The sequence below is a fragment of the Lepus europaeus genome, chromosome 2 (assembly GCF_033115175.1).
Source record: "Lepus europaeus isolate LE1 chromosome 2, mLepTim1.pri, whole genome shotgun sequence".
In the NCBI taxonomy this organism is placed as follows: Eukaryota; Metazoa; Chordata; class Mammalia; order Lagomorpha; family Leporidae; genus Lepus; species Lepus europaeus.
This window is the reverse complement of record NC_084828.1, coordinates 48089371-48101519: the sequence shown is the minus strand read 5'-3', so window position 1 is coordinate 48101519 and position 12149 is coordinate 48089371.

The window sequence follows — 12149 nt, the reverse complement described above, 5'->3', positions numbered from 1 at the left end:
ACCAAACTAGAATAGCCTTTTTAAGTCGTCTTACCCAAGGACATGGTATATCCTTTGATTTAATTAGCTCATCTGTGCTTTATAGTAGAGTTTTAAAATTTTCAAATTAGAAACTTGAGTACTTGTTTTTAAGATAATTCATAGAAATTTATAGTCCATAATGTTTAGTATCTCATTTTTATTTTTTCTATTTGTTATTAGTCATATATAAAATGCTATTGATTCTGTGATTTGATTTGATATCAGGAAATCTTGGATAAATTCTATATTCATTCTAAGTTTGGTCAATAGATTTCACTGATTATCCTACAGAATGACTGACTCACGACAGTATTGATATTTGCTAGAATTTACTTCTGGCTGGTTACAGATGTACTTTCTCATTCTTTTATTTGGTCTGGCTTTCTAGATTAAATATGTTTCCAAGGTATTATGATAATGCTTAGTTTATAGAAATTTTACAACAGTCACCTTTGGTTTTCCTCTTCTATTTTTGATACTTTGTTCAAGATTGTTTTCAAGATGACTTTAATATGCAAAAGTATTTGAAGTATTTTATGCCTTAGGAGGTTGTTTGTCTCTAATCCTTAGGTGTTAATGTGGCTGTATATGAAATTCTTATTTTAAGATTATTTTCTTTCAAAATTAAAACTACTACAGAGAAGTCTAAGTTCCACTGGTTGCTCCTCTTCTGTGGATGATTATCTGCCTCTCTCTGGGGTAACTTTTGGGATTCTTTTCTTGTCTTTGGTATCCTTTCATACCACAACAATTCATCTAAAGGTGAAAATTTTTTTTATTATCTAATTTATTTGTCATCTGAGGCCTAACACTCTGTGTCCTTTTATCAGATTTTATTTCTAGCCAATATACCTTCATTATTTCTTCTTTCCTTTATCTCCTCTATTTTAGAGATTCCCGTCATATAGTTGTTGGCACTAGAACTCTCCTTATCTCTTCATTTAAATTTAATTTTGGTTTTCTTTTTAACTTCTAGAAGATTGACTAAATCTGACTTCCTGCTAATTGGTCTGTTCTTAAATTATGTTCATCATGCTGTTTATTCAATCTCTTTTCTTTTCAACTATTACTTTTTAATACCTAGTGCTTAATTTGTTCTTGAAATTCTTGTTTTATTTGATATTGCTAGCATCTTCCTTCATATATTTAAGTATATTTATTATTTATATTTTACTTTTTATTCCTTCATTCTGTTTTAATTCATATATGTTCAATTCATTGTCATTCTTTGTTAATGGTTTTATTTTTCTTTTATATTATAAGTCCCTGTATTAGAAAATACAAACATTATTCTGTGTCTGTCTTGGTAAATTTTAGGAGAAGTAAGGGGGTGAAGTAGACTGTGAAGAGTTGCAGGTACTCAGAACCACTGTTGTTCCCCCTTTCTTATCTTGTAGTGAGAACAGCTGATGATTGTTTGTCATTGTCTACTCCTGTGCTCAGGGACTAACTTCTTGTCTCTTGGAAAGAAATCATGAAGGCAGCATTCTTAGTTTTCTTAGTTTTTAATCCAGTAACCTTGGGATGGTGGTGGTGAAGAAGGCATTAAAGAATGGATGCCAGGCTAGTAAGTCATTATAGTAATGTTTCAACTTACTTCTCACACCAAAAGGATTTTTGCAGCAACCTGAGGTTATTTCATGGTTATTGGTGGCCTATGTAGTTATCAGCATATGAGTTTGTGGTGAAATAGCAAGGAATGATTTGTCCAAGTCAACACAGGAGAAAGGTATGGTATTTATGACTACAATGAGTATTTCAAAACATTCTATAGTCTCTCTTGTTTTCAAATTCTTGCTGTTCTGTCTTTTGTTGCAGGCTTTTATTTTATTTTTTTTTCACTCCTGTAATGCATTGTTTTTTGTAATTGCTGTAGTTTTTCAGAAGACATCCAGCAGGAACTTTCTGGAAAATTTTCTACTGATTGTCCATTCTCTTTCTACCCCTTCCTCCCTAAGTACTCCTCCCTGTCTCTTCCATCCTCCCCCCTCCCTGTCTGTTCCTCACTCCCATTTTTCCTTCTCCTTCCTTTCCTTTCATTTTCAGAAACTTATAAAAGGAAACAGAGATTACAGGAAATAAGGACTTGAGTTAGTAGAGCAAATGTTTCCTTCATTCTTTTTTTTCTTTTCTTTTTTTTTTTTTTTTGACAGGCAGAGTTAGACAGTGAGAGAGAGAGAGACAGAGAGAAAGGTCTTCCTTCTGTTAGTTCACCCCCCAAATGGCCAATATGGCCGGCACACTGTGCCGATCCAAAGCCAGGAGCCAGGTGCATCCTCTTGGTCTCCCTTGCAGGTGCAGGGCCCAAGCTCCTGGGCCATCCTCCACTGCCTTCCCGGGCCACAGCAGAGAGCTGGACTGGAAGAGGAGTGACTGGGACAGAATCTGGTGCCCCGTCCTGGACTAGAACCTGGGGTGCCGGTGCCGCAGGTGGAGGATTAGCCTAGTGAGCCACGGTGCTGGCCTCCTTTATTCTTACCCTCTCTCAGACCCTTCTGTACAATTATTTAATATGTTTACAATCTTGGATCAGGGTTTGAAATGTCTCCAAGAAAATACTCAGTTCTCTTCAACCAAAGGTGTTTTCCCAAGAAGAGTTGCCACCAATGTTGGCGATGTTCAGAAAATTGACTTATTCATTGGCCTTTTCTTAAAAATATTTGTGAGCTTCTCTACCTTATAGTTATTCTGTTGTCATTTCCTTTACCATTTCCTGACTTTAATTACTTCCATATTCAATGAATCTCCTGTTATCCCAGAGTTTTCAGACCTTGGAGTTTTCAGTTGCAATTGTTTAAAATACAGTTATTCTAAGAGACACCCAAGAATTGCTCAAATATTCTTGGGAGAAGTTCAGCTTTGTCTGTTTTCCTCATAAAATCTAGCACTGTTAAGAACTTGTTGGACTTTAGTGTATATTGTAGTGACAATTTCTGTCCTTTTTAGGAAAGTGTAGTTAACAATAGTTATCTCTGGAAGGAAGTACAGATGAACTTTTCCTCAGTTCTTTTGACTTTCTATACTTTGAAATTTTTCCCTAGTGAAAAAGTTAATGATAAAATGTATAAGAAAAGGTGTTTAAAATGAGAAAGGATTCCAAAGTAATAAAGCATTAAGGGAAATGAATAAAGCTTTAGGACCTATTAGTAAACTCTGTCATTATTAAATATTTTCCTAAGTTCAGTGAGATGATCATCCAGATATCTGGAAAGACAATCTCTCTTTCTCTCTCCCTCTGAATTAAAATGTTTATGTTGGTTTAAAAATTTTAAATTGTGCATAAATAATATACATTTTCATAAACTTTTTGATTACTATTAATCTGCATGGATTTTAGTATTTTTTCTTTTTTCAAAAGACTTGTTTATCTGAAAGACAGAGCAAGAGAGAGGGAGACACAGAGAGCGAGACTGACAGTAAGAGGGAGAGAGAGGGAGAGAGAGAGAGGGGGCAAGAAAAAGAGAGAGAGAAATACCTTCCATCACTAATTAACTCACCAAATGGCTGTTAGCAGCCAGGTCTCGGTTGGGCCAAAGTGCAGATCCAGGAAATCCATTTTGGACCCCCACATGAGTGTCAAGGCCCCAAGTCCTCAGGCCATTCTCTGCTGCCTTCCCAGGTGCATTAGCAGGAAGCTGAATCTGTAGTGTAGGGCATCCAGTCCTCAAACTGGCCTTCTGACACAGTCTGCTGCCTTGCAACGGGCAGCCTAACTGCTGTGCCACAATGCTGGCCTTCCAAATCTCTCTTCAAGTCATTCCATAAACAAAGTCTATATAATCTCTTTCTAATGTTTCCCACTTTATAGAATTTATGTTAAATATAAGGTAAAAACAGAATGTTATATCTGATTCTTAATGAAGATATCAGATTAACACTAAGGCAGAGGTTTTTACTCTCTACAATTGAATCAACATATGGAATTGTTTGTTCAACACCAGCTGGTGAAGCATGTTGCCTGCACATCAGTTTTTTTTCCTTTGAATTAATAATTAAAACTAAGAAAAGAAAATATCTTCCATCAACCCTCCATAGAGCAGGAGAGACAGGTTTTCCTTCATGATGAAGATTATGTATTAAATTTATTCCTTTTGGCTGAAAATTTTAAAAATGTATTTATTTATTTATTTGAATGGCAGAAACAGAGAGAGTTCCCATTCATTGATTCACTCCTCAGATATTTGCAATGACTGAGACTGGAGTGGGCCAAATCCGGGAGCTTGGAATTCATTCCAGGTATCCTGTGTGATTATCAAGAACAGAACTACGTGCTGCCTCCAGGGTCTGCACTAGTAAGAAGATGGAATCAGAAGCTAGAGGCAAAATTCAACCCATTTGCTCTTATATGGAATGTGGGTGCCCTAACTGGTATCTTAACCACTGTGCAAAAATGCCCAATCCTAATACAATTTTTTCTACTGGGTTTTTCAGTTGAACACAGTTGAGACTCTCTATGAAGCTGAAATGGTTCTATAATGAGGAAAAAAATGGCAACTATTTAAAGCCTATGCCTATTTTTCTATAGACATACACATTTTCATTTGTACATATATTGCTAATGTTTTACTCTGAAACCTTGTATTTCTTCACACATTTGGTTAACCATATGGCTTTGATGACAATCCAATCTCAAAGCATGGCTTCTTAAAGAGAATGAGAAGTATAATTAAACTGAAATTTTTGAATAAGTCTATAATGCATTTTGATTTCTCATGAGGTTCTAATCCAGTTTATAAAGTGTTTCCAGATGAGCAATCTAGCTCCAGATCAATTTTGATGTATGCACAGAAATCCTAATGTTAACTTACAAAAAATGTATTTTTAATAGTCTTTGTTTTGGGGGGCTCCATTTGAAATATCATCTTGAAATTATTAAGATCATGAGAAGTTGTACAGAAAATTTCAATTTTTTGATCTTGTATTTGTGCTCAAATGATTGACCATAATCTGGTATATTTAGGCCTTGTATATTAATCATAGAGATTTAAAGTATTAAATTTTCCCTAATTTTCTATTATATCTTTATACATGTTTTTCACTGTTATGGGCAGAACTAAAGTAGGACACTAATACCACAATTTTTTTTGACAGGCAGAGTTAGACAGTGAGAGAGAGAGAGAGAGACAGAAAGGTCTTCCTTTTCCGTTGGTTCAACCTGCTAAGTGGCCGCTACGGCCGGCGTGCTGCCACAAATTTTTAATTTTAGGAGAAATACCATTATTTCTCTGATTCTGAATGTTTCTTTAATTCATTTGTTCATCTATTTAACAGTGTGTCAGATATTATACCTGGGAGTAAGAACATAAGGTGAGTGAAAAAAATGTTTTGAAAGTGCTTGCAGGAGCTGGTGCTGTGGTGTAGCGGGTAAAGCTGCCACCTGCAGTGCCAGCATCCCATATAGGTGCCAGTTAGAATTCTGGCTGCTCCATTTCCCATCCAGCTCTCTGCTATGGCCTGGGAAAGCAGTAGAAGATGGCTCACATTCTTGGGCACCTGAAACCATATGGGAGACCTAGAAGAAACTCCTGGCTCCTGGCTTCAGATTGGCATAGCTCTGGCCGTTGCAGCCAATTGAGGAGTGAACCAGTGGATGGAAGACCTCTGTCTCTCTCTCTGCTTCTTCTTCTCTCTTCGTGCAACTCTGACTTTCAAATAAATAAATAAATCTTAAAAAAAAGTGCTTGCAGTCTGGTGCAATAGTCAGAAACATAGGTACATCTATAGGGCAACAACTCTCTAGGTGGAAGTTTCAGCATTACAAAAGATGTGAGGTTGTGGCAGCCCTACCCGCCACACCACAGTGCTGGCCCCATCAATCACTTAATAATTGTTTATGGTGAAAGCATACCAAATCTCAGTTTCTAGGTTTTCTAGAATAGAGAACTATAATATATATATATATATATATATATATATATATATATACATACATACACATGTATACCACAATGCTGGCCTTCCAAAATATATATGTTTTATATATATATATATATATATATATATATATATATATATATAAAGTCACTTTGCTGTGCAATGGAATAGAGTCACTTTGCTGTGCAATGGAACTCCAGAACTGCTTATTCCTATCCAGCATAGCCCAGAATCTGTTGATTAACCTTTCTTTCTCCCACCTCTTTCCTCTCCAGCTTCTCATATCCACCATTATATTTTCAATTTCTGTGAGAGCATCTATTATTTTAACACTACATATGAGTAAGATCATGCAATATTTGTCTTTCTGTGCTTGGATTATTCAACCTAACATAATTATCTCCAGTTCAAATATGTTGTTGCAACTGACAAGATTTTATCACTTTTTATGGCTAGGTAGTAATTCACTGTGTATGTGTACCACATTTCTTTGTCTTTTTACTGGTGAATGGACTTTAGGTTGTTTCTAATTTTGGGGTATTGTGCATAGTGCTGCAGTAACCTTGGAAGCATAGATGTCTGACAGATGGATTCCAAGAAATGTAATTGCTGAATCATATGGTAGTTTATTTTCAACTTTTTGCGGATTGCTGTTTTCTTTTTTTTTTTTTTTACAGAAAATACAAATTTATTTATTTTTTTAAAGATTTTTTTATTAAACTTTTATTTAATGAATATTAATTTCCAAAGTATAGCTCATGGGTTACAATGGCTTCCCCCCTCCCATAGCTTCCCTTCCGCCCGCAACCCTCCCCCCTCCCGCTCCCTCTCCCCTTCCATTCATGTAAAGATTCATTTTCAATTCTCTTTGTATACAGAAGATCAGTTTAGTATATATTAGGTAAAGATTTCAACATTTTGCCCATATAGCAACATCAAGTGAAAAAACTACCATTGGATTACTAATTATAGCATTAAATAGCAATGTACAGCACATTAAAGACAGAGATCCTACATAATTTTTTTTTTCAAATTAATTAATTTTCTATGCCATTTCCATTTTAACACCAGGTTGTTTTTTTTTTTTTCATTTCCAATTCTCTTTATATACAGAAGATCACTTCAGTATATAATTAGAAAAGACCTCATCAGTCTGTGCCCACACAGAAACGCAAAGTATAAAAATACTGTTTCAGTACCAGTAATTAAGCCAGTCCCAAAGAGAAAAATATCATTTGTTTTCCCTGATCGGTGACAACTGAGCGCCAAAGGGGAAACCTGTTAAGTGAAATGGACACTATAAGCAACAATGAACTGATCAGCTCCTGTCCTGACTTTAGATGTACAATGTAATACTTTATCCTTTTTAGTATTTGTTGTTGTTGTTGTTGTTCTAGTACTATTGGTTGAACTCAGTAATTAACACACAATTATTCTCAGGTGTTTAAATTTTAACTGAAAAGTGATCCCTGTTAAATCTAAGAGTGGAAAAAGAGAGGGAGGAGATGAACAATTTGGAACATGCTCAATCGGACTGGCCGCAAATGGTGGAGTTAGAAATGTGCCAGCGGATTGCTGTTTTCAACAATTTGTGTGTTAATTTATATTCCCACCAATAGTGTGCAAGGATTCCATTTTCTCCACATCCTCACCAGCACCTGTTCTTTTTTTTTTTTTTTTGGCCATGCTTACCGAATGCAGTGATATCTCACTATTTTTTAAGATTTATTTCATTTATTTGAAATGCAGAGTTACAGAGAAAGAAAAAGAGAGAGAGAGAAAGAGAGAGAGAGAGAGAGAGAGAGAGAGAGAGAAAGCTATCAATCTCCCGTCTTCTGATTTACTCTCCAACTTATCACAATGGCTGGGGCTGAGCCAGGCCAAAGTCAGAAACCAGGAGCTTCATTGAGGTCTCCCATGTGGTTGACAGGGGCTCAAGCAATCGGTCTGTCTTCCAGCTCTTTTTCCAGGCCATTATGGAGCTGGATCAGAAGTGGAGCAGCAGGGACTCAAACTGGCACCCGTATGGGATGCTGGTGTCACAGACGAGAGAGTAGTGTCTATACCACAATGTTGGTCCCTATTGTGCTTTTGATTTTCTCCTCTCTGATGATTAGTGATGTTGAGCAACTTCTCACATACCTGTTAATCATTTGTATGTATTCTTTTGAGAATTATCTGTTTAGAACTACCATGCATTTTGAAGTCGGATTACTATTATTATTTACTGTTGAGTTGTTAGAGTTCCTTACATGTTCTGCAAATATTTTCTCCCATTTTGTGGGATGTATCTTCACTCTGTTGATTTCTTATCACATTACATTTGGTCTCTTTTCTATGTTTATAATTAATGTTAAGTTGCTATCATTTCATGATAGTTTGTTAAAGGCAAAAGAAATTTCTTTTTTGAAATTTTTAATATGAAGAGAACAGATTTCACATTTTTCATAGTTAGAATTCAAGAAGATAACCAAACTACTCTTTCTTCTTCCATCATTCAATCCCTTCTCCTTTCTTCCTTTCTTTTTTCCTTTAAATTTTGCAATAAAATAATTTCAATTTATAATCACAGACTTAATGCACCACTAACCATAATGTTCAACCAATAAAAGTAGAATGATTACTGTTCCACAGGAGTATAGACAAGGAGTGTAAACAATAACCAAGTATCAAGATGTGAATTTCATTTTTAAAATATTTATTTATTTATTTTTAAAGTCAGAATCACAGAGAGAGGGGGAGAGATGGGATTGGGAGGAAGGGAGTGAGTGAGAGAGAGACTGATTTTTCATGCCTTGGTTCACTCCTCAAATAGCTACAATGGCCAGGACTGGGCCAGGCCAAAGCCAGAAGCCAGGAGGTTCACATGGGTCTCCCACATGGGTGTAAGGGCCCAAGCACTTGGGCAATCTTCTGCTGCTTTACCAAGCACATTAATAGCGAGTTGGATAGGAAATGGAGCATCCAGTACTTGAACCATTGCTCATATGGTATGCCAATGCTGCAGGCAACAACTTCACCTGCTATGCCAGTGCCTGCCCCCATTTTCATTCATATGTAATTTTTTGTATTCTATATTAACTACCACATATCAGAGAAAATATATAATATTTGCCTTTTTGAGACTGGATTATTTTGCTAAATATAATTTTCTCCAGTTGCATCAATTTTGTAGCAAAAGATGAAATTTCATTTTTTATGGCAGTGTAGTATTTCATTGTGCACATATACCACATTTTCTTTATCCAGTCATCAGCTGATAGACATTTGGATTGATCCCATGTCTTAGCTGTTGTGAATCAAGCTGTAATAAACATGGGGGTACAAATAACTCTTTTATATGCTGATTTCATTTCTTGCATGATTACCACAAAGCATAATCCTATAACAGGCTTACTAAAAATAATAAGCAAGGAATCAATGTAATGCACTAAAAAAGTCACTTAATCACAAATGAAAATTGTAAGAGAGATAGAAAGAATAAAGAAACTATAATAAAAATACAAAGCAAGTATCAGAATTGCAGTAGTGAGATCTTGCCTATCAATAATTACCTTAAATGACATTGAAATAAGTCCTTCAATTAAAAGACATGAAGTGGCTGAATAGATTAAAATATATGCCCCATCTATAAGATGCTTAAAATAAACTCACTTAACCTACAACAATATACACAAAAGAACTGTTCCAGGCAAATGGAACCCCAAAGAAAGTTGGAGAAGTCATATTTTACAAAACAAAACAGATTTTTAAACAAAAGCAGTAAAAAGAGATCAGGAAAATCAATATGTAATGATATAGGTCTCAATTCAGCAAGAGGATATAATACTTACACATATATAATCACCCAATATTGAGCACTATGATACATAAAGCAAACATTAATTAACCTAAAAGGAGAGATAGACTCCAATACAATGATAGTAGGGGACTATCACACCCCACTTTCAGAAATGGGAAGATCATCTAGAGAAAAAGTAAGCAAAGAAACCATACAGTTAATTTTTTACACTATATCAGTGGGACCTGGTGAACATCTACAGAGTTTCCTATCCAACAAATGAAGAATACACATTCATTTCAATAGCACAATGGACATTTTTCAGAATAGATCATTTAGTAGCTCAAAAATTTAAATAATAGAAATCATATTGAGTATCTTTTCTGGCCACATTGTAATGAAACTAGAAATCAATCATAAGACAAACTTTAGAAACTACACAAATCTTTGCAAATTGAGAAACTTATTACTGAATCACCAATGGATCAGGGAATAAATCAATTAGAAAAATTTAAAAACTTAGAAACTTTTGAAAATAGAAAACCAACTTAGCAAAACCTATGGGCTATAGCAAAAGCAACACTAGAAGGGAATTTTAGAGGAATCAATGTCTGCATTGAAAAAAAAAACAGAAATATATCAGATTAACAACTTATCCCTGCACCTCAAGGAACTAGGAAAACATGCACAAATCAAAAACAAAGTTTATAGAAGTAAATAATATAACGCAGAGCTCAATTAAATGACGTAGAGACTAAGAAATACAAGACATCAATGAAATGAAAGAACCAGTTCTTTGAAAACTTGAAAAACATTGATAAATTCTTAACTTGCCAACCAAGAAAAAAACTATAAAGAATTCAAGTACATAGAATCAGAGATGAAAATGGGAAATACAAATGATTGAAATCATTGTGAGCAATTATAAGGCAACAAACTTGGTAACCTAAAAGAAATGGACAATTTCTTAGACACATTTATCTTGCCAAGATTGAATCATGAGGAAATAGAATACCTAAACAGATCAATAATGAGTGATGAGACTGAATCAGTAATAAAAAATCTCCCACGTAAGAAAATCCCAGAATTGGAAAAAGATAGTCTTTTAAACAAATGGTGGTCACAAAACTGGATTTATAAATGTGGAAGACTGAAATTAGATCCCAGTCTCTCACTCTATACAAAAATCAACTCAAGATGGACCAGAGGTTTAAATGGAATACCAGAAACTATTAAACTGCTAGAACATAGGGGAAATACTTGAAGACACTGGTGTAGGTGATGACTTCTTGGAAAGACCCCAAAAGCACAGTCAACAAAAGCAAAACTGGACAAATGGGATTATATGAAACTCAGAAGCTTCTGCATAACAAAGGAAACTATCAGCTGAGTGAAGACACATCTGACAGAATGGGAGAAAATATCTGAAAGCTTCTTTTCTGACAAATGATTAATATCCAGAATATATGAAAAAACTCAACAAAAATACTATTCAGTTAAGATATGGGCAAAGGATCTGAATCGTTAGTTCTTAAAAGGAGAAACACAAATGGCCAACAAATACATCAAAAAATGCTCAATATCATTTCTATCAGGGAAATACATATCAGACTCACAGTGAGATATCACCTCACCCTTATCAGAGTGACTATTATCAAAAGACAGAGAATAACAAATATTGGCATGGATTGCAGAAAGGGAAACTCTATACACTGTGAGTGGGAATGTAACTTAGTGCAACCATTGTGGAAAACAGTGTGGGCATTTATTTAAAACCTAAAAATGGAACTGCCATATGATCCAGAAATCCCACTCTTGGGTATATATATCCAGAAGACATGAACTCATTTTATCAAAGTGATGCATATTCCACCATAATTATAGTAGCACTGTTCACAATAGTTAAATAAAGAATCAACCAAGATATCTATTATTAAATGAATGGATAAAGAAAATGTGGTATATATAAACAAAGGAATGCTAGTCAGTTACAAAAACATGTAATGTAGTCATTTGCAACAAATTGGATGGAACTGGAGGACATTATGTTAAGTGAAATAAGTCAGACACAGGAACATAAATACCACATGTTCTACTTTATATGTGGGGAGCTAACATCATCATCATCATCATCATCATCATCATCATCTCAATCTAAATACAGAATGTGGATTATTAGAGGCTGGGAGGGGAAAAGGAATTTGTATTTAAAACACGAGTGAAAGTTGGGTGTGATTCATCAATTGTGACAAAGATACTAAAATGAGATGTTAATAGAAGATACAGGGTGAAGGGTAAATACGAACTCTTTGTATTGCTTCAGCAATTTTCCTTTATAATTAAAAAACTATTCTGAAAAAAATATATTAAAAAATAAAATAGAAAAGTAAGGGAAAAATAAGTCCAGGATGACATGACTTCACTGCTAAATTCTACCAAATATTTAAAAAATTAATGCCAATCATGGAATTAT